Source organism: Balaenoptera physalus (genome assembly GCF_965194825.1).
Source record: "Balaenoptera physalus genome assembly, chromosome: 12".
NCBI lineage: Eukaryota > Metazoa > Chordata > Mammalia > Artiodactyla > Balaenopteridae > Balaenoptera > Balaenoptera physalus.
Genome location: NC_138897.1, coordinates 71,110,801 through 71,130,209, shown reverse-complemented (window position 1 = coordinate 71,130,209; position 19,409 = coordinate 71,110,801). Strand labels below are relative to the sequence as shown.

Here is a 19,409-nt window from a genome sequence, read left to right as displayed (position 1 = left end):
GGCCCCCCACCTGCTTCCTCCCACAGATGGGAGACAAGGACGCGTGCATAGTTCTGCATCCTCCTCTTTTGAAAGCCTGCACGGCCTCCGTTTACTTGATCGGCCCCCACGGGAAGCACACGGGTTGCGCCTGGTCAAATGGCGCCTGGTCAAATGGCAGGACTGGGAGAAGCCGGGGCCTACGCGTCTCCTGCACAGGTGGTGACTTAGCATGGTACCTTTTCCTAGAGGGAAACTCTAGGAACTCGTGAGGTTGAGGGTCAAAAGGTGCCGCCATACCACAGCAGCTGTGCTGGCCAGACAGGCCCAGACCTGGGCCCAACCCACAGCTCTCCCTCCAGCAGTGCCCAGAGACTCACAGGCCCGCCGAAAATGACCGGCAGCTCCCAGGATGCCGGGTTCCCTCAACACACCTTTGCCCAGCACTTTGCTCTGGCTGGGATCCCCTCCCCACTTCCCGTCCGGCTAACTCCACTGTCTGACAGCTGAGCGGGGGCAGGACTGGCTCTGGGGAGCCCCACTGCCATCTCCCCACCGGCCGTGCTTAGCCCATCGCTGCACCTGGCACCCTGCCTATCACCAGCCCCAAGGTCTGGTTCCCTGCGGTGCCCCACCACCAGCATGGGGTCTGACACCCGCTCAGACCCAGTCAAGGTGAGGTGAAGCCCAGGATGGCTGAGGGAGGGAATGACAAGTGAACAGAAGCTCACACCTCTGAGCCATATCTCCGGGGCAGGTTCCCAGATGGGTCCCTGCAGCTGACCCCTGGAGAAACTCCTGCCCAGGAAGGACAGAGCCGTGAGCACCGCCGCCTCTCCCATGTGGGGCCCACGGCAGGGTGTCCAGGTGGAGCCCCTCTCAGGGCCCTATTCCCGTGGGAGCTGGAGGACGGTCCACGGCGCCCTCCCTGCTCCAGCAGCCCTGGGAAGGAAGCCAGAGCGCCTCCAGGCCTGATCCATTTGGGCAAGAGAGGAGCTTGAGGGCTTCCCTGGTGGTGCAGTGGTTAAGAATCTGCTGCCAATGCAGGGGACACGGGTTCGAACCCTGGTCCAGGAGATCCCACATGCCGCGGAGCAACTAAGCCCATGCACCACAACTACTGAAGCCCGCGTGCCTAGAGCCCATGCTCCACAACAAGAGAAGCCACTGCAACGAGAAGCCCATGCGCTACAACGAATGGTAGCCCCCGCTCGCCGCAACTAGAGAAAGCCTGTGCACAGCAACAAAAACCCGTCGCGGCCAATAAATAAATAAATACATTTATAAAAAAAGAAAAAAAAGAGAGGAGCTTGAAACCCTCAGGGCTGAGTCCCCACAGCCTGCACGCCTGGTCCCCGGGCTCACAGTGGACACGGAGGGCCCGCCCGGGCAGGCTGGGCCCCCGTTCAGACAAAACCGGGGGCCCGAGGCCACCCTCTCCTGTGGCACTAAGACCAATGCTGCATCTCCTACTGGGCAGGCGTGGCTTCTGCAGCAGTTCGGGGAAAGCTGCCACTGGAGAGAACGAGGGACAGCCAGAGTGGCCCAGGTACCCCGCCCCCAGGTGTGATGGCAGTGGCCAGGAGGGTGCCAGGCCCAGCAGTGTAAGACCAAAGAAGGGCCCGGCCCGTCAAGGCACTTCAGACATCACTGTGGTCCCCACCACAGCCTGCACGGGGCGGTGACACAAGGCATTTAACTGTTTTTTTTTTACCCTTGGGTTGGGGGTGCCAAAACGAGCCGAGGAACACGCTGAGAAACTCCCTGGAGGGCACGGTGTCCCCCCACTTCGGTCTGCCACCCATACCCCGCCACTGCCAGCCCACTGGGAATTGCCAGGCAATGCCTCAATGAAGACAATTTCCGGGTGACACTGAGAGGGGTCTGCCTGCCACCTGCCCTGTCACACGGAGGCACTACCCGCTGCCCGTCTCACCCTCTGGGACTGCTCTCCCAGCCCGGCACTGACGGTCTGGTGCATCACGATCATGGACGTTTCCAGGCACACAGCTGGCTGAACCTGCTTGCTGTGTAGGTGGGAAGCCTGGGCCAGCAAGGGGCAGCCCGCCCCCAGCCACACTGCTGGATGGCAGCCAGCCGGGAGGCATGTGGCCCCTCCCGCCTCAGCCACTGACTCAGCCTGCTGAGCAGCCCCTCCTCGGGCAGCCAGGACGCAGCCACCACGACAGGTCCAGTTTGCATCCCTTCACACAAGAGTTCAGCAGCAGAGGCCCCCATGCACCCACCCAGAGGGCACATGTGCAGGCCCCAGGGAGGGCAGGGGGCGCACTGGGACCGAGAAGAAGAACGGGGGCAGCAGTGTGTGAGAGGAAGACTGGCTGCGCTGGGGGGCCTGAAGGACAGGCCAAAGCAGGGTCCCAGCAAGTCGGAGCCACACAGCAGGCAGCCCACGAGAAGAGTCCTGGACAGGGTGCCTCGAGGGAGGGAGGCAGCTCTGGTGCCAGGCGGGGCTGGGGGGCCACGACTCAGGCCCCCTCCTCACTGTGCCATCCCCCAGACTCCCCTCTCCCAGGCAGCAGGCACTCCATCCTGGCTGGGATGCCGCCTGCTTGGAGAGCCGCGGGTGGTGCAGGGGGTGCAGCGGCGGCCTCAGAGCACTCAGAAATGCCAGGACTGTGCTCAGAGCTCACCCGTGTGCCAAGCGGCTCATCCGGAGTGTCCCAGCCGACCCTGCAGCCCATCAGAACGGCTCTGGGCTCCTGGCTGACAGATGAGGTCACCGAGACAGACTGCAACCACCTGAATAATTCATGGAACCCCAGACTCTGGGCTGAGCGCTTAATACCAGTTACCAAATCCTCCCTGCAGCCCCAAGAGCTGGGCATCCTCCTGCTGCTCTTGAGGAAACCGAGCTGCAGCAGCTGAGCCCCACAGCTGGGCAGGCCAGGGGTCCTGGGAGCTGGGGTGGGTTGCCCTACTTGGGGACCCTTAAAGACATCCCCAAGGGAGCTGAGGCTGGGTCAGTGGCATGGTGGGGTGCAGCTGGGCCAGCCTGCATCCTTGCCCACGAACGTGCCATCCACTTACAAGGGGGGCTGTGAAGCAAGGCGAAGCCAGAGCCTGGGCAGGAGGGCCATGAGGTTTTGGCCTCTGGTCACCGCAGCCTCGGCAGGTGGTGCCCCAGGGAAGGGACGGACAGCAGATGGCCCCACTGGCATGGAGCACTGCTCCTGGCTGCCAGGCCAAGGGCGTGCTCGGCCCATGGCTCACGCTGTCTCCAGCACATTGTGGTCTTGGGAGAGCTTCTTCCTGGAGGGGCAGGGGCTCCTTTCCCCCAAGATTCCTGATCGGCCAGCCAGTCCACACCTCCCTAACCGCCTCAGTGTGGGCCAGAAGGAGCCCGGGCTCCCTGCACCCCAGGAGGGCTGCCGGCACAGCCTCTTCATCCAACCCGGGGCCAACTCCGAGCTTGGCAGACAGAGGGCAGAGATCCAGACACAGTTCTGGTTCACAGGGCAAACCCAACCACCCTCTGCTGGGCCACCACTCGGGCCATTCTCCATGGCATACTTCAGGGTCGTTCCAGGGCTCCCAGCCCCATGTGTCACCTTCACGGGCCCCACCCTTCAGTCAAGGCTCCTCCACTCCAAGGGCCCAGGCAAAAGCTCCCCAGGAAAACAAGGGGCCGGGAAATGCCAGGGCAGGAAAGAAGGCCGAGAGAGGCACGGCCCAGTCGGGCTCCACTCCATCAGAGCCACACTCAGCCCTGGGGCCAGGCTTGTCTGGAAGGGGATGAGGCTCAGGCCATGCGGACTGGGTGGAGACTCGGATTCGTCCTATGCCCACACCGGCAGGGACAGTCGGTGTGTGTAATCAACCCCGCCCAAGGCTGCCCAGTGACCCTGGGGTGGGACCAGGACACAGGGGCCAGACCCCTTTGTCCCCCACTCTCTGCGCCCTCCCTGAAGGCTCACAAAGGAACAAGAAGTCAGCAACACGACCTGTGACTTACAGACGTAGAAATGGGGGTGCAGAGAATTAGGCAGTGACACCAAGTCACTTCAGTCTTCAGCTGGGGACTTGGAAGCCCTGCCCTCAGAGGGACGGGGGAGCCAGCGCCCTCCCCAGCACCCTGAGGGCCTCAGAGGCTTTGTGATCAAGTCCCTGGGGCCCTGTTGTGGGAGTCTTCCTGGAATCCTGGGCTCCTCCCACTGTCCCCTGCTGCCCCACCCACAGGACTCAGATGTGGCCCCTTCCCCACTCTGCTGCCACCGGGGTCATGCCCAGCCGGGGCACCGGGTGTGGCTCAAACAGAAGGACAGAGGAGAAAGTAACGACAGCTAGGAGCACCCAGAAAGGCCGAGAAGCAGCTGCACCTAGGAGCCTCACGTAGGAAGTGAGGAGGGAAAGGCGATAGGGGACCCACAGCAGGCCGGAGGGCGGGAAGAGGTAGAAGCAGGTGGCTGGGCAGGCGACCCAGAAGGGCCCGCGTCTGCTTGGTGCCTTCCCAGGCCCAGCCCAGCCTGAGCAAGGGCTGCCACGGGGTGGTGTCAAGGGCCGACCTAGCTCTCGTGGGCAGCAGCCAGTCCTGAGGGCCTGAATCCTGCCGCGCAGCCCCCCCAGACTCTGAGCTGCCGCCGGTGGGCAGGCAGGAGGGACTGAGTCTCTCTTGGTTACTGGCCCCTCCACCCCCTGAATAGAGCTGACCTTCTGGGGGGCCACCAGGCAGGCCTGCACACCCTCCACAAAAGGAATGTTCCCGGTCAAGACCACAAACCCTGGCCCCAAGTCCCCACAACCTCGGTGCAGCTCTCGGGCAGCTCTGAGGGAGTTGCCAGCGCTGCACCTGAGCCAAGGCCTGGTCAGGCCTGGGGGAGTCTGCGCCCCAGATAGAGCCCCCGCAGGTGCTAGGGAGGCCCCTGGGTCCCCCAGGGCAGCTCAGCCTGGCAACTGCACAGAAAGCCAAGTGCATCCCAGGGACTGGGGGATCACATGGATGGGTCAGGCACACCCCCAAAGGGGTCCATGCTGGTGGGATAAGCAGACACAGATGGCTGCCATCCAGGGCGAGGGGACAGATGAGAGATTGGGGTAAGGAAAAAGGGGCTAAGAGAGCAAGGACTTTGGGGAGGGGGTTGTACAGGAAAAGCCAGGGAGGAAGCCAGAAAGGAGCAGGAACTGGAGGAAGAGGGAGGGGAGCCCCTACCAAGTGGGGGGAAATCGGCAGCCCCCTAGAGTCGACCTTGTGACCCAAGTGTCTTGAGCAGAAGGTACAGAGGAGCGTGAATTCTTTCATCTTAATTTTTAACTCAGTAATAGAGCACGCGTATTTTCCTGCACCATCAAAAACTCCCCATCACTTAAAAGGACCCCAGTGCGTCACCCTGCAGGTGTACCCTAACTCACTCGGTCCCCTCCTGGGTGACATTTGGGGCGGAGTCTTCAGGATCATTAGGAAGAATGTCGGCTGAACAGCCTTCCCCACAGAGCTTTTCTCCCTCTCCTCAGGCTGGATCCCTCCCCACAGAGGGGACAATGGTGGGCATGCAGCAGCCGGTGCTGTCCTGGAGGCCGTGCCTGGGCTCCTGACCTAAGATGCAGGGAGCGTCCCACCTGCCCAGGCCCTTCCAGCCCCCACCTGTCCCACGCCCACAGCATGACAGGTGAGCAAGGCCTCCCACAGCCGCTCAGCCCAACATCCCTGTTCACAGAGAACACAACGCTGCGAGCACCCCAGGGAGAGCCCGCCTCCCCAGCAGAGGGATTCCTGCAGCCCCCCCCTTGGCATGGGTGCAGCAGTGACTCAGCGCTCCGAGCAGGCGAGGCCAGGAGAGCCTGCTGGCATCCCACTCCGAGGAGCAGTGGGCTGGGGGCTGTAGGAGCAGGAGGGCGAGAGGGAGCCCCTCAGCAAGAAGGGGTGTCAGGGTAGGAGCTTAGGAGCCTTTTTTCCCAGAGAAGCATAAAAACTTTGTTTCCAGGACAGCCTCAGTGCCGCAGCCCAACCCTGAGCCGAGCAAAGAAAGTGTTGGTATCTGGACTGTGAGGCCTTGAGGTCAAGAGCAGCCCTGGGGAGAATACCGGCGCCCTCCACAGTCTTGGGGAGACACCTGTTACCTGTAAACCCACGCAAACCTCCCAAGCAGCGAGACCACTCGGAGAAGGGCAGAGAGGGCTGTGCAGGGCTGCATCTGGTGCCCATGAGTCCCTGGGGCCGACAGTACTCACAGGGCACCTTCCCAGCTTCTCCCACACATGACCCCACTTACACCTCCCCCGGAGAGACTAGCTCCAGGGCACACAGCCAACAGGGAGCTGAGCTGGCAGCAGAACTCAGCCTACCCAGCTCTTCCCGCTCCACCCTGCCTGCCCCCAAGTAGGGTGAACATCACAGACAAGCAGGCCAGCAGGGCATCACCTCTCCCACTGCCAGCCCAGATGGCTCCATCGCCTCCAGGAACTGCCCTGGTGGAGTCCTGAGGCCTTTGGGGCCAGGACTGCGTTTCCAGGTTGCCATCTCCCCATCTTCCTGATGCCCTGCAGAGCTAAGGGCCCTGCACCTCCCACAGCAATCGGAGCCACCATCCTGCTCCAGGCCTTGGGTTAAGGGCGCGCCAGGGGCGGGCGAGGCTGAACACCCCTGGGGGCAGGAAGCCCTGCAGCCTCCTCTGCAAAACCATCAGGGCCGCCTCTCTGGCCGCAGGGTTGCACAGAGGCCGCCAGGGGCGCCTTGGCCCTGCCCCCAGGAGCCGTCCAAAGCTGGGCTGCGAAGGGAAAGGGATTCCCCGCGCCATCCACAGGTAATGAGTACCCAGCGCAGGCAAGGGCTGGGGAAGCCTGCAATTTGCCTGCGGCCGGTGCCCGCCCGTTTCCAGCGTCTTCTGCCAAATCAGATGTCGCACACGGGATCCCCAGAACTGCCAGGCCGTCCGTCCCCTTCCCCTCCGGGGAGAAGCAGAAATGACAAACTAAAAGCGCGGAGGCAGCCCACCCGGCAACTCCGCCGGGCCCCCCTCGCCTCCGCGCCGAACCCCTCCGCCCCCTCCCGCCCACTCTGCGGCGGAGCAGGGTCCCGGCCCAGCCCGGGGCTTGGAGTAGGCCCGGCGCTCGCCAAGCCCCGGCACCATCTTCCCGCCCCCGCACGGCAGCTATTTATAGCCGGGGAAGCACCGCGCGGGGTGCTGCTGCCCACCCGCCGGCCGGCTCACCATCCCCGGTAGTGGCCCGCGCAGCTCCCGGTCCGCGCCGCCCGCCGCGAAGTTGCTGGGTCGGCGAGCGAGCGGCTTTCGCTTTCGCGCGGCCGGAGCAGCGCACACCCCCGCGCGCCCACTCGCGGCCCCGGCGGGTCGGCTGGGCTCGCCCCAGGCTCGCGGGCGGGCTTCTCCCCTGGGCCCCGCCCCCGTCCCCCGCCCCGGTCCGCCCGTCGCCCACCTGGCGCTGTGCGGGGCCCCGGCCGGGGGCAGGGGGCGCCGCGGCCCCGCCGCCTGCCGACTTCCTCTGCCGCGGCGCCCGGGAAACCGCGGCCCGCGGGCTTCCTGCTGCGCCGGGCGGGCCGGGGGCCAGGCGGGGGGCGGCCGCACGAGCCGGCCCGGAGGACTGAGCCAAAGCTCGGGAGAGCGCAGAGCCCGCGGGCAGAGGGGAGACACTGTCGCGGCCCGGCCCCCGCCCCGGCCCCGGGCAAGTTCCTACCCGCCGGCTCCGCCGTGGCATCTGTGCAGGGAGCTAGGGCGGGCGCCGGGCCATGGCGCGGAGGCTCGCTCGCTCGCTGGCTCGGCGGGCCGGGGCGGGGCGGCGGGGCCGGACGGGGCGCGGGCGCTCGCTCGCTGTTCGGCCTGGAAGCGGGCCCAGCGGCACGGCTGACTTTGCCGGCCAATCCTCGCGGGTTCCGGGCCGGGCCGCTGAGGGTACCAGGGGCACAGCCCTCACCGCGGGAGGCTGTGGGACCTGGCGTCCCAGGCCGAGCCGGGTAGGGGCGGCCAGGAGTGCGGAGGGCAGGGCGACAGGGGCCAGCGACGCGCCAGGCCGGGGCTGTCCTCGCCCTGCACGGGGCCGCTCTGTGCGCGGGGCCCCTGGAGTTGTGCCCCGAGGGCCCGGTGCAGGGCAGAGGCGTGGGTGAGTGGGGGATGTCCTTGCTGACCCAGTGGGGCAGTGGGAGCCGGAGTGAAGACTCTCCCAGGCCCATCCTCAGCGGGGAGGGCAGGACAGGGGCATCACGGCATCCCCCAGGGGGCTTTCCAGCTGGGAGGGGCTCGTTTTCCAGTTGGCTGTGAGACGCCAGGAGCAGAAGACACTGGGGGTAGGAGTGGGGCTGGGCAGAAGCCAGGCAGGCTCAGAGCCCCTCAGCCTCGGCATGTGGCAGCCCTGCAGAGGCCTGCGCGTGCCAGGAGTGGGACTGTGCCCCTTCTGAGAGGAGTGGGCTCAGAAGGGACGCCCCCGGCACCCACAGCCCCAGCGAGCACACAGCACCTTCCTCTCTGGCTTCCTGTGGAGCTGGCCGCCCTGGTTGCTTCTCCTGCCCCAGCTGAGGACAGGCCGAGCAAAGGCGCTGCCCCCAGGCCAGGCACCGACCACCCCACCATCCCTCCCCGCCCTCAGCACCACGAGGGCCCGGCTCTTTCCTCCCTCCCCAAACACCCAGATGCCTCGGATCCACCAGGTCCCTATCCTGGTGACACTTGTCCTGGTGACATCTCCCCAAGCCAGGTAGTTTCCACCTGTCCTGCCCCGGCTGGCTCCTGCCCACCAGCTTTCCCAGGCTTGCCACGTGCCCCAGTCCAATCGGCCCAAAGCCAACCTTCGGCCAGGGGGCTGTGCACTCCCTGCCTGCCCTCCCTCCAGGGGGCGCAGAGGCAGTGGCTCACACTCCCTGGAGGATCAGGACTCTCTGTCTGGCCCTGGGCTCCCAGAGGCCACACAGCTGCAGGGAGACAGGCCACCTTGAGGCTATGCCCACTGGGCTGGGTCTCAGGCGAGGAGTGCTCCCGCCGCATGTCCTCAAGTCACAACAGCTGTTCACTGTCCACACTCATGTCGTTATGACACCCACACATGGGGACAGATTCAGAGTCACACAGCAGGAAGTCCAGTATGGCTGAGAGCCACCCCCAGGCCTGGCCGGCTCCAGAACAGGTGGGGACACTCCCCCCAGCTGTCCCCAGGGCTAGAGCAGACATGGGACGCTCATGCCCTGCACAGGTCGAGTCAGACCCAGGGAGGCTGAAGATGTGTGTGGGCATCACATCTGGGCCAGAAAGAAATGGTGCGTGTGGAACGGGTAGTTCTCTGGAAACAGTCCCCTGTGTGCAGGAGACCTCCCACACAGCTTGGAAGCGGCGGGTGGGGGCAGCCCGGGGCTCAGGGTCTTGCTGTCACAGCAGGCGGGAGGCCATGGTGGGCAAGGGGAGCTCAGGAGCTCTGGGGAGATATGCCCCGGGTGAATGCTGGCTCCTGAGGGCTCCACCTCCTTGGCCTGCTCCAGCACCACACAGCACCCTGCACCCCAGCCCTCTCCAGAGCCCCAAGAGATGGGCATCACCGTCTCTAGCTGCCAGGCCGTAGAACAAGGAAGTGGGGACCACCCTCCCTGACCCCCCCAGGGGGAAACATTTCTGTGCACATGGGGATCCCCCCGGGGCTTCATGCGACAGCACTGTGATAGCGGGACTGGTGGGCCTGAGAACTTCTGGGGCCTGAAAAAACCTTGTGCCCCACCTGGCACTTGTCAGCACCCTATGCGGGTCCTAATTGCCCACAAAGCACTTGGATGTGCAGGACACAGGCCTCTGACTACCGCCCCGGAGAAACAGCTGCTCCCCACCTCAGGGCCACCCTGAGGGCCTAAGAGGGTGGGAGCTCCTGCAGCACTATGCCACCCTTGGGGCCACCCTGACCTTGCTCCCCCACGGCCAGCAGGAGCCCCCGTGAGCAGGGAGGGGCTGGCCTAACCTGTGAGCTGGCTGTTCAGGGTTAATCCTGGGGGCGGGGGGGGGGGTGTCCCTGGCCACCTTGCCTGGGTGCTGAAGGGTGTGCTCCAGCCTGCCCCTGGAATCACCCTTGTCACTGGCCTAGTCACAGCAAGCACCCCAGGACTGCCTGAGCCTGGCAGGCTCCTGGGGGGAGGACTGATGCAGAGGGGGGTGCACAGCCCCGTGCTGCAGACAGGCCTGGCACCTGAGAAGCCCCTTGACCTCAGGGCAGGACGAGCCCCACACTATCAGGGTGCCCCACTGCCTCTCCAAGGGACACCTAACCTTAACCCCCCAGAGCAAACTTCAACAATCCATCATAAGAAGAAAACAAACATCTGAGGACATCACCTGATCCCCACGGGGGCTTTACCTGACAGACCCCTCTCCCCACTCTAGCCCCAGGACCTGTGGGTGACCAAGAAGACAAGGCAGATGGTGGCAAGGGCAAGAGGTAATTGGCCCTGAGAGCCACCTCCCCCTGCCTTGGGCCTTACTCGTTGACCTCTTCCAGATGGGGGGCTGGGGGCCAGCAGGAGGAAGAGGTGGCCAGGGCTGAGCTGGGGAAGGAAACGGCCCACACACAGGCCCCTTCCTGCCCTCGGCCCAGAGCCCAGGCCTTCCCCCCATGGCCCTCACCCCAGGCAGCCTCACTGCCTACAGGACCCTGTCTTTCTTCTCCTCAGCCCTAAGGGAGAGGTTCTGGTCCAGCCCCGGTCAAGGGCCAGCCCTGGGAAGTCCTGACCTTCACATCCCCAGACACCGTCCACCCAGCACCCCTTGGCGGCCAGCGGGGAGGTAGGCAGGCCGGGGCTGCACCCATGTCCATGCTGGGAAGTCGGGCGGCCAGCTTTCCTCTTGCGGCCCCCACCTGGCCATCCCCATTCGTTCTCTGCTCTACCACCATCTCTTAGGTGAAGCACTTGCATGCCCGTCAGGGCTGCAGAGGGGGAGCTGTGAGCCCGGGACCCCAGGGATGGCCGCCAAAGCCAGAAGGAGCCAGAGGAAGTGAGACTGGACGACTCCAGCCTTGTCTGTGTGAGTAGCCCCTGGCCTGAGGGTGGTCAGAGACAAGGTCCAGACTGTCTCAAGGCGTCCGTGTTGAGGAGCAGCAGAGGACAAACAGTAGCTTGGGGTACAGGCTGTCATCCCTATGCAAGTGGAAAGGAAGACTCCAAGGCCAAGAGGCGTGTGGTGGACCGGGAAGTGGAAGCCAGACTAATGGACCAACGTGTGCAAGAGCCCAGGCCTGCACCCGGGGCGGCGTGCAGAGCGTGTGGCGGGCCTGCTCACACCTCTCTGGTCACCTTCCTCTCAGCGGGCAGCACAGCCCCCTCGAGTGGCCACACCTTCCTTGGAAACACGCACCTGTGCTTTGCCTCACACGCCCCAGGCCTGCACCCCCAGCAGAGGTGGGCTCCAGGCCCTGCAAAGCCAAGACCCAGACCTAGAGCTAGCTGCTGGCCGAGGTGCCACCGGCTGTGCTGCCCATGGGACCATGTGGCCCAGTGGCCTCTCACGGCCACCCCTTCTCAAGACCTGACCCAGTGCAAACCTGCAGGCTGCTCCTGGTTCCTTCCTGCCGGCCGTTACCCCAGCCCCCGCCTTGACCTAATTCCAGTCTTCCCCAGGCTAAGTCCAACGCTGCCTTATAGGTAGCAAGAATGCTTCTTAGAGTTAACAGTCCAAATTCTCAGCACTGGAGCTTTGAGCTGCCAGCTGGTCTGGAGGTGCAGGCCTCCCCGCTGTGGGATGCTGGCTCTGTGTGTCGTGTGCCTGAGCAATCTCTCTGCCGGTAGCGTGCCAGCCTCACAGGCCCACGGCAGCCAGCTTCCTCACCTTTCCCTGACGGCTGGGAAAGAAGCTCGCCTTCCACCCTGGGCACACAGACCCCAGCTGCAGCCCCATCTCATTCTCACTAGAGCCTCTGGCGCTCAAAAGCGGCTCAGACTATGCTCTGCAGCTGCAAAGTATCGTTGATGTCACTGAGTCCAGCTGTTTTGCCTGTTTGATCCATGAGTAAGGACACAGGTGGGGAACAAGGACCTGCCCAGGGAAACACAGAGGGCCGGGCACAAGGACCCCTGTCCCTCGGTCCAGGGCAGCATCCACCTCAGCAGACAGCTGTGCCCATGCCACGCTCAGCTCCGCGGGGATGAGCACACGAATGTGCATGCACCTCCACCAGTGCCTGACCTGCAGGGCCTGCCCAAGGCCCCAGTCACCATGGGGCGGAGCCAGGGTCTCGGTCATGGATGCCAGGGCTGTCGTGGGCAGGCACTGACACAGCCATGGCCCATGTCAGCTCGGCTGACCTGGCAGTTCCAGCCCAGCTGGGGGCTCAGGAGCGGAGCTGGCCTCAGAGGGAGAGAAACAAGGTTGGGGTGGGGGACAGAGCAGCTTCAGGAAGAAGTGGCAGGCCTGTGGGCTGGATGCTGATGGACAGGGATCTCCCCACATGGCAGCGGGGGTGGGGGTGGCTGGGACGATCAGGGACGGCCAATGAGACCACGTGGAGGGCAAGGGGTGCCTAGTGTGCGCAGTGGGGCTGCACGTGGCCTCATGGAGAGAGGGACTGCCAGGGGTCTGGGGAATGGGCAGCGAGGAGGAGAGGCCAGCAGGCTTTGATGCCTCTCGGGGTGATCTGGGACTCGGCGTGTGTTTGATGGGGCCCAAGAGAGCCTCCTCAGAGCAAGAGGGTGCTAACACTTGGCTCCTTTGAGCCCGCCCCACGTCAGGGTTGGAAATGAGAGATACCGTCCAGGCTTCTAGAATAGCCCAGTCTTTGGAGGGCTGCTGAGCTGCTTCCGTTTCATCTCAGGAGGGGAGCCCGCATCCTAGAAAAGCCATGTCTGATGTGCACATGGAGAAAACTAGGACAACCCATCCACCATCTGACCCCTGGCTCCTAATGAATGGCCTTTATGGGCTCGGGGGCATCTGTGCTGAGTAAGTGGGGCCAGGTTCAGGCCACAAGTGGTGGCAGTGGCCGTGGCCTGTGCCAGGTGTCTTCCCTGGATGACCAGCACAGGATCCTCATGCAGGGAGGGGCCGAGCTGAAGGGGTGGCGGGGGTCAGGCACTGACCACAGACAAAGCTGACATCCCAGGCAGAGCTGGTGCCTCCACTGGCATTCGGGTCCCAAGCAGGCTTACAACCCGCCACCTCCCCCAAACCCTTCACACTCATGTAGAACATCAGAAGGGGAACAAACTCGTCCCGGCTCGTCCTGCAGAGCAGGGCTCTGTCCCCAGCCTACAGGGGTGCCCCGAACCAGAACAAATGCGAGATGTTACGAGCGCAGCATCCCTCCCCTCTCTAGAGCGCCGTGCAGCCTCTGCTGTGGCCCGGGGGCCTCCCACTGCGCTGTAAGGAAAGAGGACGAGGACCGGCCCCTGGGAGCAGGGCCCCCACACCTGCCGGACGCTCCTGCTGGCAGGTGGCGGAACTTGCAGAGGCCTGAGTCCACGAGCTGAGCCAAGCAGCGTTGCAGCACATATCCAATCACTCTCTGGCTAGAGTGCACCCTCCCCCGGACGTGCCTCTGGATGACCATGGACGTGGGCGGCCCTGGGGACGGCCAGCCCTGCCCTCTCCAGCACCACCTGCCCTGCCCAGTGCCGACCCTCACGCGCCATTTGGCCTCTCTCTGTTCCCTCTCCTGGACCACCTTCTCCCTGGTCTGTCCAGCCACCTTGCCCCCTTCCCCTTGCTGCAGCTGGCCGACCCCCTCTCCTGCACCCTCAGCACACGCAGGGTGCCGGGTGCACTGCTCACACCCAGCCCCGAGGAAGGGGGGGCTGAGGCAGGGGCTCCCGCAGGTCGAGCCCTCCCTCCGAGAGCTCACTGCGCCCGAGCACCGCCGTCTCCTCCTCATGGGTTTCCTGTGGTGCCCCTGCCGCAGGGCCAGCTTCATTCCCCACCCAAGGGGGGCCTGGTGCCCAGGGTTCCCCACCCCTCCTCTGAGTAGGGCCAGGCGGGTCCCTCTCTGGAAATAAAGCCTAGCACTGAGCCGCTGGGGCTGGGGCGGCCTCCCCTGCAGTCCAGAGCGGGCCCTTGCTCGTCTGTCCTAAGCAAATTTGCCAGCGTCCCCACATGGGGAGCTGGGGGGTGGGTGTGACAGGACATTATCTGAGAGTCAGTGCCACCCTGGCAAGGGGCTGGGCTTCATGGGGAAGTTCCACCTGCTTTGGCATACCTTAATTTTAGACTTCTTATACCTAATTAGAGATCAACATCTCAAAATGTTTTTAATCAACCAAATTCCTGCACATCCTTCCCAACTGGCCCCGAGCCACCTCGCCTCCTTCCCACGGACCCCAGTGAGCCCGTGTGCTCTTTTCCATGAAGTCCCTTCCCCCACCTGCCTCCTCCTCCTGCCAGGGCCTTCCTGGACCCTCTCCTGGACACAGTGGCCCCGGGGCACATGTGGTAATGGTCTCCCGTGAGCCTCGATAACCCCGTAAGGTGGGTCTGGTCAGCCCCAATTTACAGATGAAGAAACTGAGTCTTACCAATACTGAGCGGCTTGCCCAAAGCCACCAGCTATGGGTGGGGCCAGGCATGGTGCAGGGCCGGAGGCTGGCCAGGAGCAGAGTCGAGGGTGAGGGCGTGGGCGGCCTGTGAGTGGCCTCAGCCTGGCCTGTGACGGAGTACGTGCTCTGCCCCCAGGGGTGTGTGGTGGCCACAGCCCATCACCATGGAAACCAGGCAGGGGCCCCCGGAGCCCTCAGCTCTGGTTTGGATTTCAAACCCAATGCCACTTTCTCAGAAGCAACTTGGTCAAATTTTCCAAATAGGAAAAGTGGAAGGAAAAAGAGAGAGAGAAATTCCCAGCCTGAAGCCACCCCAGAAAGACGGCCTGGCTCCTAAGCTGGGGAAGCCCTGTCTGGGTGGGCAGTGTGGTGGCAGGGCAGAGACCCCGTAGCCTCCCCAGGGCTCATGCCCCTCCTCTGGGGAGTGGGCGGAGGCGGTACAGCCCAAGCAGGTGGGCCCAGCCCTTCCTGTCTCTGCGGGAGCAGCTGCCCTTTCGTGTTTCCCAGTGGGGTGTGTGAGAAAGGGCTCTTTTGGAAAAAGGGTTGGAAAACCACTGACCTCATCCAGCTGGCCCGCCTTTGGAGATGGGGAAACTGAGGTCAGGGTCGGGACCAGGAAGTCAAAAGCAGGGCTAAATCCCGAGGGTAGGGCAGCATGGCTAGGCCCAGAGCAGGCGCACAGGAAGATCTGTGGGTCGGGCCCCATGTGGACGGGGCGCTGGGGCATCCACACTCCAGCCCCCTGCAGCAGCCCCGCTCCACGCCATGGGGGTGCCGCCCAGCCCTGCGCTCGGGCTCCTGGGCCAGCGCCCATCGCCACAGGAAGGCCGTCCTCCCTCGGGGCTTCCACTCCAGCTCAGGATGACTCTGAGCTACCCAGGGCACACCCGGGAAGCCCGCAAGGAAGGGGAGGCGAATGAGCAGCAGCCACAGGCACGGTGCCCTGAGGGGATGGGGGACAGGCAAAGGCCACCAGATACACCCTGCCCTCCCCTATGCCCCCACCCATTGCCAGACCCCTTAGGGACCCTCAGCTGCTCTCCACCCTGCCCCCTCCCACCCCCAGAATCCTCTGTGGGGGGGGGTACGCTCCTGCCTGCTGCTTTCACTGTCAAGACAGGTGTTTGGAGGCGTGATGGCAAGGCAGTCACGCACTCTGGGAGGGGTGGGCCCGGAATGGTCACGTCCTGATTGCACCAGGCTGCTCTCTGGGGCCCAGTGTGTGGCTTGTGGCCATCTTGACACTGTTGGGACCACAGGGCTCTCGAGTGCCAAGCGCTGGCCGTTCACATCCCCCATCTCACAGATGAGGAGGTTGGGTCTGTGCAGTCACAGGGCACCTGACTCGGTCAGAGGTGTGCCGGCCCACGGGGGCGGCCCCCCGGCAGAAGCAGCGAGCCTTGGCTCAGCCGCAGCCCCCACACTCCCTGGCTCTGTGGCTCAGAGCTTGTGGTCTTCAGAGTCCCTCCTGCCGGGCTGGGTGGGACCAGCTAATCAGGGCCAGGCAAGCAGGATGATGCCCAGGGCGGAGGTGGGCTTGAACCTCCACTCCTGCCGGGCTGGGCGCAGGCTAGGTGGGGAGGGCAGTGGGCAAGGGGTGAGAAGCATCCAAGCTCTGCTCCCTGCGGGCTGCGTGATGCTGGGCCTCAGTTTGCTCACCGTGAGATGGGAATCATGGGGCCACAGGGAGGAAGAAATGTCTGCTGTCCCCGAGCTCCTCTGTGCCCCATGGAAGCAAGCCCTGTGGCCTCCCTTCCACGGCAGAGGCCCGCTCCCTGACATTGTTTCCCACCTCAGCCCAGGGGACAGGCCACAGCCACTGCCCTCCCACAGGCCGGGAGCCACAGGGAGGGCCTGCATCTGGAGTGAGCCCCAGCACTCCATGGGCCAAGAGGACTAAGCAGAGACTGGCATAGCCAAGCACCCTCCTTCCCAAAGGACAGGTTCCTGCAGCGACTCTGCCACAGCCGAGGCCTTGGGGAGCCCCCTTTCTCCTGGCCCTGCCCCGCTGGGTCCTGCTCCTGCGGCCTCAGGAAACACAGCCCTCCCTCAGCCCTCTCCCACGGCTCCCTGCGGCTCCCTGCCATCCGTGGTCTGAGCAGCTGCCTGCCCTGCTCCACTTTCCAAACCCTCAAGAGGGCCCTGGGCCTCCTCCGGAAGCTGCCCCCCTGCCTCCCTCCAGACGGCGCCTGCCTGGGGCAGTGTCCCAGGGGGATGAAGCTGAGCCTGATACGTGCCTGCCTCAGAAAGACTCAGCGGAGACACTGATTCCAGGAGCAAGCCTCTGAGAAATAACTTGCAGTGGGAAAAGCAGTGCACACTGGAAAATGTTCTTCTCTCAGGAATGTTACACAGCAAGCTCCTGACCATTCTGGATGCGTATACAAACACTGCTGTCCCGGGGCTGGCCAGAAACTCCGGGGTGGAGGCTGTCCCGCAGGATGTGGGCCCCGGGGCAAGTCCCGTGCCCCACTGGGGGACCATCATGGTGGGGTCGAGAATGCTAAGGGCTGAAGCACACTGCCGCCTTCTGCCCGGGCATCCTGGCACGGCCACCGCGGTGAGCCCACACCTGGACACAGAAACTGTCCCCAAGGGCCAGGCAAAAATGCACGTGGGGGCAGCCCGTCCAGAGGCTGCTTACGTCTGATTGGTTTTTTAAAGTCTAGCTGTGAATGGGGGTGGCTTGGCTTGGGCAGGGATTTATGACCGCTGTGGTCCTGTCAGGGCAGGGGACCGGGCATCCTGCAGGCGGGAAGGCCTTGGGCACCTGCTCCAGGCTGAACCAGGCCCAGTGGGCTGGAGGCTGTGAAGTCCCATGAAGCTTGCAGAGCCGAGGACACGGGAAGGAAGGAGAGCTCAGGGCGATGCTAAGAAGTCACAAGTTTGCTAACCTTTTAAAGACTCTTAAAAACTGGGCCTTTTCCCTTGGAGAACTTGAAGTGATTCTTTTGTTTACTTTGCTTTTGCAACCGGCCCATCAATCAACTCCATAATGCTAAAAATAGCGCCACAGCAGCGATTCCTACTACAGCCCAGTGTTCGATTTCCTCAATTTAAACTTTTCCCTTCTTTTCTGTTCTCTAATTCCCACTGATGTGACTGGGTGTCCTTTACCCTGACGTCAGGACGGTGTTGCACACGGCCTCAGTGATCGCAGCGAGGATGGGGCAGGCGGTGACCTGCCATGGTCCCCCTCCATCGAGGGTGGGGACAGGAACAGAGGCCCGGGAGGGGTGTCCACTGGTGACAAGGAATCCCAGTTTCTTCTGGGAATCAGTCGACACCAGCACGTGGAACTGAACCACCCTCAGGTAAATGGTAGGACGATGAACTGCGGGCCTGTGGCGGCACCCTGTGTCTCACTCGCCCACGCAGACCCAGGGCCCACCCCTGGGCCCACATCCACCTGAGCCCTCACACTCTCTGTCCCTCTGGCCCTGCCTGTCACCCTGTCGGTCCAGGAAGGTGCGCTGGGCCCATCCTTGCCTGTCTCTGGGGCCCGTCCACTGGCTGCGTTCCCACCGCCCCGACTTGTTTCAGAACGTCTGGATCCGGCTCAGGCGCCCATGTGCCGTGTGGCTGGGCCTCGGTTTCCTCCTCTGTAAGGCAGGGATGACGGCACGACCAACACCTTCTGGGTTCTAAGGATGCAATGCGCTGCTGTGAGTGGTGACGCGCTGCTGTGAGCAGTGGCGCACAGAGGAGTGGAGGCCAGCAGCACGCCTGGCCTTGTCCCAGCCCAGCCCCTCCAGCACGTCTGCGTCAGCTGGTGTCACATCTCCCCCCTGCCAGCCCCTCTGCCCTGCGAGGACCTGGCCCGCCCCTGCGGGCACGGGGCCCCCCCCGGCTCCCACTGCTCTGTGGTGCAGGCACCCCCACGCCACCTCCTCTGCCTCTCTCGACCTCCTGCTCACCCTCAGGTTACGGGCTCTGACCTCCAGGAGTGGTGGGGCTTTATTCAGGCCTGAGGGTCTCAAAAAGCATGTGTGCAAAAGTGATGGCAAACCCACTGCGAGCTCTGGGCTCCCACGGCCGTTGTTCACCTGGTTGCCTCCCCCAGAGACCTGGTGCCCCTCAAGAGTGGGTCTCACTCATGGCATGATGGAAGGTAATCAAGGGCCACGTACAGAGTGCTTCGCCACCAGGAGGTCTCAGAGAAAGGGAGGAGCAAGGGACCTCTCCCCCACCCCAGGAGGGGGCAGAGGCGCAGGATACAAGCTGCCACACTCACCTCCCCGACACCCACGCTCTCTATAGCCCAGATGTGGCTGCTGAACTCCAAATGGCACAGCTGCTAAGGGAGCAGGCCTTGGAGTGGGACACACCTGGATTTAAATCCCAGCCTGGCCACTTGTTAGCTGTGTGACCTTGGGCTACTCCCTGGGCCCTGTACCTCATTCAAAGGGGGTATAACAGAACCAGCTTCCCCACGGCCCTGGCCGCTGTCACAGCTGTTGGCAGCTACTGTGCAGAGGCCCACTTGACATTCTCTCCCAGGACCCACAGCAGCCAAGGCAGCCAGGGAGGGGCTGTGAACAGGGCCCGGAAACAGGGCCACAAGCTCTGCTGTCCAGCCTGGTGGACAGAGACTAGAAGAGGGCTTTTGGTTTTAACAGCCTAAAATGCCCACCGGCATCAGCCTCCCCATCTGTACCCGGGGACGGTAACAGTGCCTGCGCACCACAGACGTGCTGTGGGGACCAGAGTGAGCGCCCGTAAATGGGGCCAGTCCTGCCACTGCCCCCCGTCCAAGGCCGGGCCAGACCAGGCACAGATGCTCTGGCCTCTCACTGCCGCTGTGCTATGCCTCGGGAGCCCCAGCAGGGTGGGCCTCGGGGTTTACACAGAGAGGTGGCCGGGCCCAGCCAGCCAGTCACTCGAGGCCATGTCCACATGGCCCCGCTGCCCAGGGGAGGCCCTGGTCTACACTGTGGCCAGCTACTGACCCCGGCCCCCCATCAACCTGGCA

At 63.9% G+C, this 19,409-nt stretch overlaps 1 protein-coding gene and 1 long non-coding RNA gene across 8 annotated transcripts in view; one reads left to right on the top strand and one right to left on the bottom strand.

Annotated features, from left to right (window-relative positions):
* Positions 1-19,409, bottom strand: part of CABIN1 (calcineurin binding protein 1) — a 102,872-nt gene that overhangs the window by 12,117 nt on the left and 71,346 nt on the right. The window lies entirely within an intron of this gene.
* LOC309639330 lies at positions 199-18,206 on the top strand. Its single transcript, XR_014251601.1, has 3 exons — positions 199-6,737; positions 10,302-10,700; positions 10,817-18,206. It is a non-coding gene; the product is annotated as an uncharacterized lncRNA (long non-coding RNA).